The 17,170-nt window shown below is 40.9% G+C and overlaps 1 long non-coding RNA gene across 1 annotated transcript in view; it reads right to left on the reverse strand.

Moving 5' to 3' along the window:
• Nucleotides 1–16,300: 16,300 nt before the first annotated feature.
• LOC128851423 (uncharacterized) overlaps nucleotides 16,301–17,170 on the reverse strand; it is a 51,110-nt gene continuing 50,240 nt past the window's right edge. Inside the window, exon 3 of the long non-coding RNA XR_008448800.1 lies at nucleotides 16,301–16,438. This is a non-coding gene — a long non-coding RNA (uncharacterized LOC128851423). The remainder of the gene's footprint in view (nucleotides 16,439–17,170) is intronic.

The following is a 17,170-nucleotide window of genomic DNA, read 5'->3' on the forward strand; positions in this document are numbered from 1 at the left end:
AGATATCAGATTTAATACCAAAAGAAAAGAAGCAGTGTTTATGCTTCTAACTAATCTGTCTAACAGATCCATGCCCTGGAGTTTGAGGCTTCTCAATAGTAACTGTATATTAACTTTTTCAAGCTATCTTCTTCCTTGCATATCTAGAGGACATAGACATCTCATTTTCAGTAGCATACATTTATGGAACTGAGACCTGTGGGCATAACTCAGATTGATATGCATAGAACAGAGATCAGAATCAAATTTTGTATTTTTGGAATATTCTTAGCCTAGTATTTTAATTAATAAAGGTTGCATTAGAATCATCTTAAAAAGTTAGACTTATGATGAGAAGGTTAAAACCCTTTCCCAGAAACATCCTAAACAGCTTCTTCTGTGGTGGGGAGAGCAATGGAAACATTTTGAAACTTAATAATTTCTTGCAGTTTCTTGCTCTCCTTTTCTCACAAGCAGTTATTACCCCTAATTGCTGGTGCATCAACACAGGACTGTGGGTGTGGGTGGCTTCAGGCTTCTGGAGCCCTCTGCACAGAAAGGACATGGAGTGGGTTTAGAGGAGAGCCACATAGATGATTGGAGGGCTGGAACACCTCCTGTATGATGACAGGCTCAGAAAGTTGGGGTTATGCAGCTTGGAGAAGAAAAGCCTCCAGGAAGACCTTCTAGCAGCCATACAGTATTTAAAGGAGGCCTACAGGAAAGATTAAGAGGGGCTTTTTATCAGAGACTGTAGTGATAGGATGAGGGCTAATGGTCTTATACTAAGGGAGGGTAGGTTTGGACTCGATAGAAAGAAGAAATATTTCACATTGAGGAAGCTGAAACACTGGAACAGGTTTCCCAGGAAGACAGAAGAGATCTCATCACTAGAAAACATTCAAGGTCAAGTTGGATGGGGCTCTGAGCAGCCTGATCTGGTTGAAGATGTCCCTGCTCCTGCGACGGATGGCAGGACGTGGAAGAGACAGGACATGACATGACAAGTAAAGGTCTCATCTAACCCAAAGCATTCTATGATTCTAAACAGGGAAGGCGTGCATGGGAAAAGAGTAGAGGCTGTTCATTAAAGGGATGCTATCCACTAAGAAAGGTGTTCACAAAAGACTAAGCTTTGGTGCAGCAGATTTTTCTTAGGTTCACCCAATTACAAATGGAGGTCCACTCAGAAAATTACACTTGCACTACCTTACCCTCTGCAGGAGGCTCTTTCTCCATCTGCTGATGAGGGAACATTGTATGCCTGACCTCCTTTGACCAACATGAACCTTTGTTACTATCCTTCATCATCTTGCAAATGCTTGCATAGGTCCTGACTTAGCAAAGGGCTTAAGCACAGCTATAGTTCTATCAAGACATTGAATTCAGCAAGATTCAGACTGAGCTGAAGATTTATTGCCTTAAAAAGAATTGCTGTAGTATGTTCAGTTATGAAGCACTAGTGTATTAACCATTAAAGGGTAATTGTAAATAAAACTCAGAAGGATTGATCCGGCTCAGCTCAATCAGCTTATTGATTTAAGCTATAAAAAGAAAAGAGCACATAAAGAGCATGATTACATGTGACCCCACCACCAGTCCCCTGGTGACTGACAATTCCCTGGCACAAATAGCACATGAACATTTAGCACATGATTATTCTATCTATTTGAGTTTACAGATAACTTCAGACTTTCCTTTAAACTCCACAATCTTTCTGTGCCTGCCCTGAAAGGCAGACCAATTTATCTGCATATGGGTCATGTAGACAATATATTGTATCATTTTTCATGACTGTCTAGTATTCTGCAAAGTGTAAAATAGGAAACACATGCATCACAGAAATCACTGATCTCTACTATAAAATCAAAGGTTCATCAGTGTTTGAAGAAACATTTTTCTTTTGTTTTAAAAAAGAATACAATAACATAAGCTAATAATCAGGTCAGTTATACCTCTAACCCAAGCATCAAAAAATCATAATTTTACTCATTGCTGGTAGTATGCACATTTATCATAATCATAGAATCATAGAATTATAGAATCATCGAATAGTTTGAGTAGGAGGAGACCTTAAAGATCATTCATTTCCAACCTCCCAGCCATGGGCAGGGACACCTTCCACAAGATCAGGTTGTTGAAAGCCTCAGACGGCCTAGCCCTGGACACCTCCAGGGATGGGGCACCCACAAGTTCTCTGGGCAAACTGTTCCAGTACCTCACCACCCTCACAATTAAAAACTTCCTTCTAATACCTAATCTACAATCTCCCCTCTTTCAGCTTAAAATCTGCACTCCCTGACAAAGAGCACCTTCCCAGCTTTCCTGTAGGCCTTCTTTTAGTACTGGAAAGCTGCTATAAGGTCTTCTCCGAGTCTTCTCTTCTCCAGACTGAACAACCCCAACTCTCTGCCTGTCCTTGTAAGGGACGTGCTGTAGCCCTCTCATCACCTCCATGGACCTCCCCTGGACTTGCTCTAACATATTCTTGTCCTTCCCATGCTGAGGAGTCTGAAACTGAGCACAGGACTCCAGGTAAGGTCTCATGAGAACAGAGTAAAGAGGCAGAATCACCTCCCTTGACCTGCTAGTCACACTTTTTTTGATGCAGCATAGGATATAGTTTGCTTTCTGGGCTGCAAGCCCACATTGCTACCCCATGTTGAGGCTCTCATACAATATCACCCAATGAGTATGCCACCTAAAAGCAAAATCTCAAGAACAGCCAAGAACATCCATTCTGCTAAAGCAGCACACATGAGAGACAGCTGGACCCAGGCCTGAATTATTTAGCATAGATCTAATGCTGTCCTTGCAAGTTTTGCAGTTTTGCCAAGAGTAAGGATTTTGCTGGGTTTTTTTTTTTTTTTTTTGTCTTTCCTACTGATATGGTTTGCTCCACTCTGTGACCAAGACTCTCTGCAGAGACAATATCTTGGCTCCTTTTAGTAGAAGGCTTTTCTTGACCCAAGAGAAAATTTAAATAGGCAGAGGGAACCAAATAGTACTATCTAAACCCTGAAGAAGAAAATCAAGAAGAAAACCAAGGAACTAGATATTATCTTCAGAATTTACTATTTAAACATCACCCTGCGTACCAGCCCCCTAAAATTAGGGGCCATTAGCCTTTAAATAAGGGTTATGGCACATGTATAACCCTGTCACATAGGGGTGGATTCACCTGTCAACAGACTTGTTGAAATGTTACCTTCAGTTTCTGCCACAGTCAGTGAAACAAATGGATAGATGTCTCCAGAGGGACATTTATTCCACTCTGAAATTTCTATCAAACTTTGAGTGATTTTTTCCTTCCCTCTTCCCTGCCTCCCCACCCCTGGGAGCCTTAACTGCAGAAAGGATTAAATAGACTGTAAGGCAAGCTTGTTCTTTGCTGGATATTAGGTGCAAAAGATGTCAACAAGTGTCTGATTCTCCACCAGTGACCACAGACCTGTTGTGTCCAACATCACCAAGCTGAGTGGTGTCAGTGCAGTCCTGTGCCCTAGCAGCCTTCTTGAGGGAAAAATTTCCCTTCCTTTTCCACATTCTGACCCAAGCATAGGAGATATCTTCACTGGATCACACCTTACAGTGGACGACAGAGATCCTTAGTACTGTAAGAAGGACAGAAGCAGAGCTTGTCACAAGGTAGCTGATAAATCTATGCGTAAGCCACAAGATGGTTTGATAGATAAATATCTGGAACTGAGGTCCCAGCACCCCTTATTACTTAAAATACATAACGTCCATCGTGTAAGCAGGACAAGGGATGAGCATAAACCTGGAGCCCTGACCCATCCTAGGAAACAATTCATCATGAAATGCAGTACAGAGTTCTCTGGGGCAAGTTGCAGTCAATCTTCCATGTTAGAATTGAGCCATTTATAATCTTCTTTGCCATTGGTTTAGAAAAGTTGTTGCTATTTCTTAGGGCTAACAATCTCTTATAAGACATAGGACATCTGAATTAAATGCTGATTGCCTCCTGCCCTGAATTTTCCCCTACTTATATAGATAGGCAATACTGTGTCCTTGATGATTCTTCCACTGGTCATCAGCCCTGTAAGGGAACTCTTATCCTGCTTTACCTCCTCATTCCTTTTGCATCATGCAAGTGCTCGGGCAAAAAAGACCACAAAGCTTACTATGTTGTGGGACAGCAGCAGCTGACAATGGCAGTAATGAAATATAAAATGGTTTTCTGGCTCATCTAGGAGAAGGAGTCCTCACTTCAGCCAAAGTCAAGATGAATAGAAATGTCACAGACTATCTTGTATTGGGTAGGGTTGGGCTTCGGAGACTGCCTGCAAAGCAAAAAGTGTTAATGTCATAATGTGCATGGCAAAAGAAAGGGTGGCTACTCCCCACTCTGGGTAAAACATGATAAACTTGAACAACATTCAGTTCTGTTACTCCTGAAATGCCAGACAAGCAAAGGATGTTGCTTTTGTCTCTAGCTGATATCTGCCAGCAGGGCTATTCTGAAAACACTGTTCTGGAGCTGGGCTGAAGCCTGGCTGAGCAGCTAAGCCTGGGCTCCCGCCACCTGAAAAGCATAAAACATAGGTACAGTCTCTCTTCTGCTACCTTCCTTCTCAGGGATTTGGAAGTACTCATCCTCTTCCTTCTGGAGAGAGACCACTGGGGGAATTCATGTGATAAAGAATCCAGTGAGACTCAGAAGTGAGAGACAATCTTTCTGTCTTTCAAGTCAGTGGGTGTCTTCCATGCAAAAGATGATCAGTATTCTCAGCAGTTAACACTTGAAGATCAACTGGTTTACTTCCCTGAGTGGGAAATACCAGAGAAGGTGATTTAATTGATTTAATGGATTATAATTAGACGATAATAGGTGTATATGTATAAACAATGAGTGCAGTAAACCAAACATAAAGGGATGATTTATACTAAGATTTCTTAGCTGATCACCAAACAAGAATAATGATCGTTGGTTTAGTTTAGGCTTGGGGTTTTTTTGGTCTGTTTAATTTTATAGAATCTTAGAATCACTAGGTTGGAAGGGACCCACTGGGTCATCGAGTCCAACCAATCCTAACACTCCCTAAACCATGCCCCTCAGCACCTTGTCCACCCGTCCTTTAAACACCTCCAGGGAAGGTGACTCAACCACCTCCCTGGGCAGCCTGTTCCAGTGCCAAATGACCCTTTCCAGGAAACATTTTTTTCCTCATTTCAAGCCTGAACCTCCCCTGGTGGAGCTTCAGGCCATTCCCTCTGTCCTGTCCTCTGTCACTTGGGAGAAAAGGCCAGCTCCCTCCTCTCCACAACCTCCTTTCAGGTAGTTGCAGAGAGCAATAAGGTCTCCCTCAGCCTCCTCTTCTCCAGATTAAACAACCCCAGCTCTCTCAGCCGCTCCTCATAAGACTTGTTCTCCAGCCACTCACCAGCTTTGTTGTTCTTCTCTGGACACACTCCAGAGCCTCAACATCCTTCTTGTGGTGAGGGGCCCAGAACTGAACGCAGTACGCAAGGTGTGCTCTCACCAGTGCCGAGTACAGAGGGAGAATAACCTCCCTGGACCTGCTGGTCACGCCGTTTCTGATACAAGACAAGATGTCATTGGCCTTCTTGGCCACCTGGGCACACTGCTGGCTCATGTTCAGTTGGCTGTCAACCAACACCCCCAGGTCCTTCTCCTCCAGGCAGCTTTCTAGCCAGACTTCTCCTAGTCTGTAGCACTGCATAGGGTTGTTATGCCCCAAACGTAGCACCCGGCATTTGGCCTTGTTAAACCTCATGCCATTAGTCTCAGCCCAGTGGTCCAGCCTGTTCAGATCCCTTTACAGAGCCTCCCTACCCTCCAGCAGATTCACACTTCCACCCAGCTCAGTGTCATCTGCAAACTTTCTAATGCACTCAATGCCTTCATCCAGGTCATTGATAAAGACATTGAACAGAGCTGGACCCAGTACCGAGCCCTGAGGAACCCCACTTGTAACTGGCCTCCAGCTGGAGTTAACTCCATTTTATTTTATTTTATTTTATTTTATTTTATTTTATTTTATTTTATTTTATTTTATTTTATTATTTTCACAGGCAAGAACATTTGTTTTTTTCAACAGGACAGCTCATATTCAAGGTCATGAAATGCACGTTTTTAGAAGCTATTGAATTTACTTAATGCATGTTCACACACATACACAATGCGTACAACTGTGTAGAGTATAAGCACATAGAATTGTGTTTCATTAATTCTCTTCATATTTTTGATAGAGACTGCAATACAGCTTGTAGTGTACCTACATGTTTCCTTACAATCCAGCATGGAAAAAAATAGTTTAATAGAAGGGTTTAATAGAAAATTATAACAATGCTACAAATGTTTTCCCTAAAGAAAGCTTGAAAATGATCTTGACATATAATAATATCCTTTCTGAAGTCTTACAATGTTTTCTTTTTAAAAAAAGATAACCCTAAGGACGGTAAGGATTATTCTTGAAATAATAGATGAGTCTAGAATAATGCAAAGTTCAGTCAGTACAATTCCTATCAGGTATTACGAGAGTTTTCTCTTAGAGGCCTCTTTGTTTGATTTGGTAGAGTTTTGAAAAGGAACTTTTGTTTGTCAAACATTGATAACTGTAGAAGTAGACATCTATTTGTGCAAATATAAAAGAACCACGAAAGAAAGCTGGGCTGGGGATTAGTCAAGAGCTCCAAAGGTCACATTCAGTCCCCAAAACTTCTTGTTTGCCATAGGGTCCTCATCAGCCTTGTTTCTTTTCATAACTCCCCCTCGTCTGCCTATGAACGGACACTCCAAGGAACAGGCATCAACTTACTTTCAGATTACAAAGAATAGTGTAGCAGAGACCTGTTTACACACTGACCTCACTGTTCTGATATGCTCAAGAATTTCCTTTACCCTTGTCTGCTACCTAAAGGTTTTTGTGCAGGTTTTAGAACATCAGTTTTTTTAAAAGCTACAGATATCCACAACCATGCCTTTATTAACTTTATCAAACTGCTCGCAGAAGGGCATTTTATTATTAGACAAAAAATGGAGGAAAAGGTCATACCTGGATTACACCTTTCTTAGCAAGCTGATCCATAATAAGTAGTAGAAGTAAATTAACAATGCAGAGGGTTATAGCTGAGTAACATCTTTGTCTGCAATGATTGTATTTGATCAGGAATCATTGTTAAGTATTTTATTTAGCAAAGAAGACCAACAAATTGAGATTCATCTTTACTAGAGAAGGATCATAAGATGCCCAAGTGTTCTGGTGGACCAGTTACACAATCAGATATGGACATAGACTGAACGCCCAACTATAGTATGCCATGGCCTGCCATGGATTATGATCAGGTGATACTTGACTTATGATATCAGCTATGGTAGTGTGAAATACTCATCAGGAAATGGTACTACAAGTAAAAAAAACACAAACAAACTGATTTCTTTTTCAAACTAAAAAAAGCTTCATGAATTCGTGGGAGCTCAGTTAGGCACGTTCAGAAAACAAATAATAATGTCAAGTTTGATACTATAAAAGCAAGTAAAGTTATGAACGAAAACCACACCCTCAGTAACAGTATCAGTATCACCAAATGTTTCTCCAACACCTGCCTTAGTGGTGCTTTATTGAAATATTCTAAGTCTCTCTTCTTTAATGTTTGGAGAAACATTGCATGCAGCCAATATTTAAATGAGATATTTGCCTAATTTGGGATGGAAGTCCTACTGAAAAAGCAAATATGATGCACTTACCTCAGCATCCTTCTAAGAACATTTTTAGGGACAGATCTCTTTTCTTGGTGGACAAAGCTGGATAGAAACTATGTAGGAAACAGATGTTGGAGAAGTTCTCAGTGCCATGAAGGCCATGCCCATATGGCCACTGGAACAAGTAAGTTAACTTTGTTATAAGCCTTCCTGTTCTGTTCTACTTGTCTTCCTGTCCCAGCACACAGCACACATTCCTGCTGCATAGACAGCACAGCAGTTATTTTAGGGAGTATGGCTTTGTGAATTGGGATATGACTTTGGCTCCATTTTCCTAGACAGATCTCTTTTCCCTAAAAAGGACATTTCCCCTTTCCCCCTCCTTTGTAATCTGTTAAAAAGAGGATTTCTTTCCCTTGATAGACATCAGAATTTGAACACATTAGCCCTCCACCTCTGTGCATGCATGTCTTACTTTTTTTTAGGCTGGTGATGAAGGCAAATCAAGTTTGGCACAAGGATAGAGACTTCAAAGATATTGTCTTGAAAGATTCATGAAAATAAACAGCCAAGTGGAGGAAAAAGTCCTTATTAACTCCTGCACTGTAGGAAAAGGTAAACTGTGAGCTCAACTCTTACTATATGAGTTCACACAAGAGCTAGCCCTCAAGTCAGAAATCTATAGAAAGCTATGCTGAAATGAACAATGGAGCAACAGGAAAAATCAAATAAAATACTGTTGTAATCTTTGTGTGTCCTACCTTGCTGGCAGAGCTGTACATAACTTCAGCAAGCTCTTTGTTCATCCAATGGCCAATACTTGAAGAGTGTCCAGTGCAGACAGACCCTTCGAAGACTATCTGACCAAGCCAAGATGAGTTAAATCAGAGATAATACTTTGATCAGACTGGCATTTCATGTGAAATCCCTACTGTTGCAGCCAAAAATTAATACAGAGCAAACAAAAGTAAATCCTTAACCATAGAGTCCAGATAATAATACACTGTCACATCTCTTATTCTGAAAGCATTTTCAAAGGGTTCTGTCAAAGTATGGGTAATGCTGTTCCCCCTTTTTTTGAAGCAAAAACATGGTGACACAGAAGAGAAACTGAGGCATCTGCCATTAGGGAGTCCACATAAGAGAACCAGGAACTGAATATGGATAGCTCATCCCACATGCAGATAGCAAAGTAGCCATCCTCTGATTAAACAGACTCCCACTGCCACCAACATTAGCCAGATGCAATGCAGAAACTGTCAACAGTGTTGCAAGGCTGTTAAGGACCTTCCTGTCAGCTTCCCTGTGCTACAACTTCTGCAACCCATGGAGAATGAAGGCTGCCCAATGTGGGAGCCTGCAGGGACCTATCTATATTGCAACTGCCACAAAGTGAGGGATAGCGAGTACTTGAGAAAGATAATATTTTGATCCTGTTATCCCAGCAATTGAAACTCTCAATGCGCTGTTTGCTTCATTTCTGCCACCATAAATCACCTGGAGCTCATAATAGCACCCATTTGCTTGAGCTCCAAAGTTCCAGCAGAAGAAAGTGAAGAGGGAGAGAGCAAGTAAAAAAATGTGATCAACTTTTCATTTCTATAACAGCTCAGTTGGGCATGCACAAGTCTCTGGATTTCACCCTGTCCCCACGTGGATCTTCATTCACTTTTGAAAAAAGCATTTCTTCACTCTCAGTGAGGCCCCAGAGAGTTGCCCTCTTTCATTGCAAAGGTAAAGCCAAGCGAGTTGAGAGGCGGCATGGAAGTTTTGCTTTCAGACTCCACTCAGAGCTGTTTCCATGCTGCAGAGGCATAGAAGAGAAGGGACAACTGGGTAATAAGAACTTTTCTCCAGATAAATGGAGTAAAAATTCTGCTTGCTCCAATGAGGTCTTGCTGATATTGTTCATATTTGGACAGCCTGAGGTGTGCCAAGGCAATAAAAGCAGACTGCAAGTAGCAGATAAGGAAGAGTCCTTGGGAAAGATGATTGCACTAAACCTCGTGGGTTTATTCCTGACTTTTCTGTGGATCTTCATATCTCTGAGGGGAGATGCATGGAACCAGAAACAGGCGAGGAGAAAAGAAAGAGGGTCTTGAGAGTGCAGCTGACATTCGAGGTTGCTGCATCCAAGGAGATCACAACAGCACAGACTTGAGGACAATGCCTGAGTCTTGCTCATGTCAGCACAAGCTTCCTATGGGCAGCTGTCAAGCCAAAATGCTGCAGGCTTAAAGGCTGAGCTAAAAAGGGGTAAGGAATTAAAGGAATAATGGGAGACCAGCAAAAATATCAATGTTTTTAGATTATGATAAATAATGGAGATGAAACTTCAAGTATAGAAGGAAATGTTAATGTGCTCTACTCAAGACATTTACAGTAAGGAAAATCAAGGCACAGACATGGGATGACAACTGGCCAATTTGACCCAGACAGTGACAACACAAGGACTAGAACCAGGTCTCCTGGCTCCTGTATGTGATGCTTCGGCCAATAAGGTGGCAGGGCCAGTAATGTGGCTAGGCCTGCAAAGTGCAAGGAAGAAGGGGACTATAGAGCACCTTCACACACCTCACGGCTCTACTGATGACAATGGGTAGTGTTTTCACAGATAACACTCCGTCCTTTGCTACAGAGCCTGCAAATCCCCATGTCCTCATCATTATCCTCCCAGCAATTATCGTCTCTAAAAGGACTTCCTAGGGCAGATATTTAGGTCCTCTTTCCTTCCTGTAGACATCCCTCTTTGTTATTAATTGAGAATGGCTGAAGGAGAGACTTAGCTCTCAGGATTTGTAGGTATTAATTTTTCATCTGATTATTAATATGCTTGCAGCAGGTGTTAGATGTTTTCTATTTTAGTGGTCTCAGAGAATGGCAAATGATATGAGAACAACTTATCTTTGCCTGATGGGGGTAGTAGAAGAGAAAGGACTGTGGTATATTTGTAATGCTGTTTTCTTCTAATTCTGTGATTGTGAATTCTTTATCTCATGATAGCCATGCCTGATTTTCTTCCTTCCTCTAATATCTCTACCTTGTCTTTCTCTCTATTCTTCTTCACAAGGTAAATGGGAAAAGTTGCCTAGTGTGAAATTATTCCCCAAGACCTCAAAATGGAAAACTGAGTTGTATCTTTGGGAAATCTTGGGCAATCTGAAAGTTTAGAATACCCAACACTGGTACAAAGGCTGATGACTCTCATCTGTTATAACATGTTAAAAATGACTTGCTGAAATATGAGGAAAGACTGAAAATTTGTAGTGGCAGGAACATAATGATTGCCAGAGTAACCCTTCTCAGGGATTTTCTAATTATGTGCATAGATATTACCCCTGATTTGGCACAGAGGACTGATGTTTGCAGCAAGGCTCTAACAAATCTCACCTAGCTTGAATTCCTTGGGCTCCATAGGGTGTTTCTTTCATGCTGCTAGGCTGTTCCTTGACCATTTGGGTCTCTATTAGAAAGAAGATACTGAATTCAACCTGCCACTGTATTCACTAGAGCACAATCCTGACAGTAGTGTGGTAAAACACTCTTGTTTTTTCTGCCTGGCACTAACCAAACTGCTAAGTATGCAGATAATAACCTCCCTATTCATTTTACCTTCGTTGCCTCAGTGTATGCGCTGGATCGAAACATCTGTGCTTCAGGGATATCTGACAGATCTCGGCACAGGTCTTCGTATAACAGGTAAAACCCTGAAGTAGGTCAGCATGGATCAGTGATACAGACCTTCTGTATCTCTGGCAAATCCTTTATAAAACTTGCTCTGTGTCCATAAACTTTGTATATATTTAGTATCTACTTAAAAAAACGTTGATTATCCTAGAGTAGGGTGGAGATTGACGCCTTTAGTTAAAGGCAGCCAGAGTAGGTAGTGGTTGTGCTGTGTTAAGACTACCACCAAGAGGCCAGTGAGGAGATGACTGAGGAGATTTAATCGCATCATTTCACCAAGACCAGAGAGGCCCCCTTAGCAGGAAAGACTAAGGCTGGGAAAACAAAGCTGACAAGTAGATTCTTAATAACCAGCTGAGCCCCGCTCTGGCATCGTTTTGTGGCAGCAGGATCAAAGAACGATGAGGAGAAAGGGACATATCTGTTACATAAATAGTAATGCAGCAAGTATGAGAAGTCCTTTAGTATTCACTGTCCATGCCAGTGCTTGGCTACTGCTCCAGCAGCACAAGGGATGCAGCCTGGACACCCCTATCCCCAAAGAGACCTAGTTTCCTATCACATCGGCATCAGACTATACTCCCATGTGATGTAATCGGCTCAGATCCTGCACTGCATCATTGTACAGGGATGTACAATGCAGAGGCAGCCACATTTATCGCAAGAAAGAACATCATTTTTAACCACAAAACTTCCTTTTGAGATGTGTTCTGTAGTGAACACCTTTTCTTTGTTCCACAGCAAAGTCGAAATGTGATCAGGGCTGAAAATAAAATTAACATTTTGCAACTTAAATTAGCTGAGAAGTCACCATACCTGAGTATTTCCAGGCACACACTGACTTAACAAGGCTGTCCTAAGCGCTGCTTATAGCTTGATGATATATGGACCAAGATCAAACTGCTCAGCATGAAGAGAAGGAAAACTCCAAAGCTGTATCTATATTAGCAATAAACAGTGGTAGAGTCACCGTTAAACACTGAAACTTAATTGTCTACTCTGTTAAACTGCTACGGTAATCCCTGGCATTGTTATAGCCTGAACCAGATAACATTCTTCTGCATAGTCTTTAACAAAAAGATGAAGCACTGGCACAAGACTGAGATTGTTCCCAACAGGCAGTTTAGACACAACTATAGCGATTCGAGTAACAAGACAGTTCAGTGATGAAGCCACTCTCTGTCTACTGAGCTCAGTGCGAGAGAAAGGTCCTGGGTACGTATGTTCTCCCAGTGCTAATGTAGCCTGGAACATCTACAAAAGGTTGAGGAGGAAAAGAAGCTTCACAGTGGAAATCTCAGTGGAATGTGTGCCTGGCACTATTTGTCCAATGTCATGAAACTCTCTGAAAAATTTACATAGAAGAGTGGTTACACGGTCCATAAAGATAGTCTACTCTGCTCTAGGGCAGGCAGCTGGAGCAGATAACCTTGCCAGGAGTTTTTCAACCCTCTTTTCTCTGACTGTTTGTAAGATAAGACTTTGTGAGAGTGTAAGCCCATAGAAAACAAAGGAAGCGGAACTGTCCCAAAATAACTGTCTGTTGAAAACCCTTCCTTTGCTCAGCAGAGTGGAAATTTCCCAGTTAAATGGGAGGGGGCAGTACAAAATGATCCTTGGGAAGGACTATAGTGCCAGATGTGGAGAATAAGTGTAGTAGCTGCTACAATTACATGCAATAACTGGGAAACAGACTGAGGAAGCAAAGGCATTTGAATTCTGCTTTAAATGGATAATGCAATGCAGCCCTAAGTTCACTGGCTATGCTACCCGCATTATATTTGATTGTGCATGTTGTGAAAAGAAAGGATCTGAATCATCACAGTGTGATTCCAGTGTTACATTGGAATAAATCCATGAGAAATCAGATCCCAGAATATTAATCCAGAAATGCAGAATTCAGATTTATGTATGCACCTGTACGCTTGAACTAAATGGGTATTCCTAATTTTATTAGTCTCCAAAGTAATAGATATATTTTTTTTTGTGACAGCAGCAGCTCTCATACTTCACATATTCAGAATCAGCAACAGATTATCTCTCTCTCCCTTTACAATATGCAACATCAAAAAAACTAGGGACATCCAACAGAGAGCCAGTGGCTGCTTCTTGCTAGCAATTTTGGTTCCACTAACTGTGACCAATTACACTCAGTATTGCTCTGCATTTGCCCTGCTTACAAATTCACCTATGTGTTTCCTTCATAATTTTCTAAGCTTATCATCCAGCTGTATAGTTTGACACATAAAATTTGAGTGTTCCAGGGAACTCACCTAGACAGACAGGTGTTCAGATTATAGGTTTGCTGTGTCTTCAGCATCATCGAGGGACAAGCTCAGTTGTTACAGGTCTGTCAGGATCAGCCACGCAGCTCTGGGATGGGGCTAAGGCGAAAATTCTCATCTGACATCAACCTATGAAGGACAAGTGTCTTTACTCATGCCAATTTTCCTTGTCTCAATGAAGCCAAGAGCAAAGTTCCTATTAACTTCAACAGAAGCTGAAACCTGCTCTGATGCCATGGACAGAAGGATGGAAATCCCATGTCCCCTATCTTATCTTAAGGGTTAGATAGTGTTTACTGGTGTTAGGGATACAGTACACTTAGCATATTTGCTAGTCTAACAGCTTTGAGGAGTACATGATGCAGTTCTTTAGGCTACACTGAATAAAAATTCCTATGATTGTGCATAATAAGGAGCCAAAAAGCCCCGGAGGAGACAGCTCTGCTTTCCCTGCCCAACAGGCCATTTCAGAGACCTTGGAATTCCTTGAGAGCTAAAGAAATTAAAGCAGGAGAGTTGAAATACACCTCTGCAGGACTCCAAGATATGGAGCATTTCTGCTCACTTGTATTTTTCATCTTCTGTGGCTGTTTCAAAAATCTTTTTAAATATTAAAGGAAACAATATTTATTTTAGTGAAATAATGTGTGTAGTACATTGAGATTTCCATTTGTGTGTTTAGGACAAAAAGCAGTTTGAAATCTCTTATATAAAATTATTTTTAGACCTGAAAACCAAAGAATGCGGGAGCTTCTGAATAACTCAGCTTTCTCTTTTCCTCAGGTACTCTGCAACTTGAACCTTTTCCAAGCCTATTTATATTATATTTATATTTATATTTAGTGGGCTACATTTCCAGACTTTGTGTGGGTGAAAAAAGAGTCTAATAGTTTGGTTCAATTGTCCTTCTAGACCAATGCTTGTCTCTAGGAGTGGTCTGAACAAAAACATTGGAAAAACAGTGATGCAAGTATCCATGGTTCATAAACTAGAAATCAACTGGTATTCTCAAAATCATAGAATCATAGAATCATTAAGGCTGGAAAAGACCTAAGATCATCAAGCCCAAGTATCAACATGATATCAATGTACCTACACAACCATGTCCCAAAGTGCCACATCTTTGTGGCATGTTTTTTTTAACACCTCGAGGGATAGAGAGTCCACCACTTTCCCAAGCAGCCTGTTCCAATGTTTCACCACTCTTTCAGTAAAGATTTTTTTCCTATTATCCAACCTAAACCTCCCCTTGTGCAACTTGAGGCCGTTTCCTCTCATCATATCACTTTTTAGTTGGGAGAAGAGACCAACACCTACCTTGCTACAACCTTCTTTCAGATAGTTATAGAGAGCTAGAAGGTCTCCCCTCAGCCTCCTCTTCTCCAGAATAAACAATCCCAGTTCCCTCAGCAGTATCTCATAAAACTTGTGCTCCAGACCCTTCACCAGCCTCGTTGCCATTCTCTTCTGCACGTGCTCCAGCAGCTCAATATCTTTCTTGTACTGAGGTGCCTAAGACTGAGCACGGTATTCAGGATGTGGCCTCACTAACGCCTCACTCTTATCTCTGCTATGTCTGGCTTTAAATTCAATACTTAGCTGAAGATGTCCGTGTATTTCAGAGAGGCCAAGAGCTTCTTTCACCAAGTTGTCAAAGAGTTGAACACATCATTTTTTTTTAATTTAGATACTAACCAATAATCTTAGATTATCCAAGTCTAATATTCCATCCCAGCCCAGGTCCCAATCATAAGTATTGTTGACATCCAAATTAGTTCAGTATATTTCACATCCCCATAGTATAGATTTGCCCAACAAAATAAGTCCATGTAGGCCTTATACATACAGCCGAGCAACAGTTCTAGGCTATAATGCTGAATGAATACCAGAACAAAACTAGTGGAAGAAATGTTTTGCTTATTTTTTTCCTTTAAAAATCAGAGCCTTTTTAAGATGAATTCAACACGATGTAGTCAGAATTTCCCATTGGAAGGGATATCAAGTGATTATTGATAATATCTGTCTCTTGACCTACTGAGGGACTTTCTCATGCATTAGAAAGAACATGCCAAGAAGATCTGCATTCTAATTAATTTTTTTCCTCCAGAAGCCATTTGCTTCTTTGCCTCTCTTTGCCTATGAAAGTAATCACTGATACAGCAGATAAATTATAAAAATCTTTGGATCTAGAATACTTTTTCCTGTCCTAAACTTTCTCTTTTAGAACTGCCTCACCATTTCTTCACAAGGAACATCTCCTTTGACAGAACACACATATGGGTATCAGCAGCCAAAAAGGATCATGGGATCCCATGTCCCTCATCCAGCAGGCCGACAAAAATGGGTGGAGAAGGTTTACAAGCATATTAAAATGGCAGGTCTCCTATTCCACCAATTTGACACCTGTAAATATCAAATTATTTGTCTGTTATCCTTCTCCCTCCACACATTCAAATTAAACAAACCTACTTAATTATATTAGTTTTCATATACCCAGTATATCTTTAGCTTAGGAACCAAGTGATATATTCCACTCTAGCAACCTGGGATCAGTATATTTTTTCTTTTTTCTAGGGGAGACCTCAGCTGCCAGAGAAGCAATGAGATGATGAAACAGTGGAGAGTTTTTCCTGCTATTTATTCTGCCTCTTACCCAGCCCGGGGATTGTGTGTTCATTCATTATAGCTGCTGAAGAAGCCAGGCAAGTTCTTCTTCCCTCTCAGGAGAATAAAGATGAAGATCTGATGCAGACAGCAATCCTAGTGTAAAATGAGCATGGATTCTGTTCACAGAAAACGGCTAGAGAGAGAAAAATAAATGTAGTGAAAATACATACCTTTCTGAGATAAACAGTCCTAAGATAGCTTGGAGGGTTCAAACACAGCAGTGAGTTAATGCAGGGTAAAAAGTTCCCATGCATCAGCAGACCTGAGAAAATTGCCCTTGTGTGTACTTTTGTCTTGCAGTAAATCTGAGTTAATTTGAGTTACACCAGTCTTCTTTCTTTAAAAGAATTTAAATGATTCAAGTAACTTCACATTTGCTACAGGCGAGAAGCTTGTGCATGGACTGTTGCTATGGAAACCTGCTCATAGATCTTAGCGCAAAGAAAATATCTTTATTTTTTCATTAATTACTGTATTAAAGTAAGAAACCATCTGAGAGCAATGCTTATTGTCCTAGGTACACAAAAACACTCTTAGTCCCAAGAAAACTTCTGATCAAAACAGGTAGCTTCTTTTTATCTTCACACACGAAAAACATTTATTTTACAAAGTTAAGAATTTAACCAGAGTCACATAAATCAAAGTAAACCCACTGCCTCCAAATCAAGCAAGTTATTGCTAAGGAAGTCCAATGCTGGAGGTCTACGGGGACTCAACTGACAATTACATAGGTACCAAGGGCTGCCAGCATGCATCTGAAATTTGAATCACAAATTGTGTTTCTGGTTTTCTAGTTTTAATGTTTTTGTACAAAGCTGTGCTCTGTAACTGTGCTAGCAAGTACAGCCTAATAATCAACCAATTT

Source organism: Cuculus canorus, chromosome 2 (assembly GCF_017976375.1).
Source record: "Cuculus canorus isolate bCucCan1 chromosome 2, bCucCan1.pri, whole genome shotgun sequence".
Taxonomy (NCBI): Eukaryota; Metazoa; Chordata; class Aves; order Cuculiformes; family Cuculidae; genus Cuculus; species Cuculus canorus.